This window comes from Montipora capricornis, chromosome 13, assembly GCF_036669925.1.
Source record: "Montipora capricornis isolate CH-2021 chromosome 13, ASM3666992v2, whole genome shotgun sequence".
Taxonomy (NCBI): domain Eukaryota; kingdom Metazoa; phylum Cnidaria; class Anthozoa; order Scleractinia; family Acroporidae; genus Montipora; species Montipora capricornis.
This window is the reverse complement of record NC_090895.1, coordinates 16,616,391-16,617,129: the sequence shown is the minus strand read 5'-3', so window position 1 is coordinate 16,617,129 and position 739 is coordinate 16,616,391.

Below are 739 nucleotides of genomic sequence, written 5' to 3'. Positions count from 1 at the left end.
AAAATTTCTGCAGCACCCAATCATTTAGAAGGGATTCAAAATTTCTGTGACATCCAGCCATTTAAGACAGCTGCATCCGAACTTTAGAAGGGTTGCAAAATTTCTGCACCATTCGATCATTTTAGTGGGCTTCAGAATTTCTGCAGCATCAGATCGTTTAAGAGGGCCTTAGAAATTCTGTGACATCCAACCATTCAAGAAGCCACCAAATTTCTGTGGCATCAGATCATTTAAGAGGGCCACAGAAATTCTGCGACATCCAACCATTCAAGAAGCCACCAAATTTCTGTGGCATCAGATCATTTAAGAGGGCCACAGAAATTCTGCGACATCCAACCATTCATGAAGCCACCAAATTTCTGTGGCATCAGATCATTTAACGGGGGCTTCAGAAATTCTGCGACCTCCAACCATTTAAAACAGCTGCAAAAGATCTTTGATAGGGTTCCAGAATTTCTGCAGCAGTTGGCTACAAAATCTGATAATTTCGGGTGTCTGCGAAATTTCTTCGGTATCCGACCATCTGCCATGTTGGCCGCAAAACGTATGTGGGATGGAGCCAAAATGATGACGGTAATAGTAATATCTTGCACTTTTCTCGGACATGCTCCACATTGCAGAAATAAATAAGTATCCTTAGTTGATCTTATAACAGTGTCTGTGAAAACTCGATAGTTTAAGTGTTTTTGTAAAACCTTCCGACAAAAACCACAGAGTTACGTTAGAAAATGCTATTTTG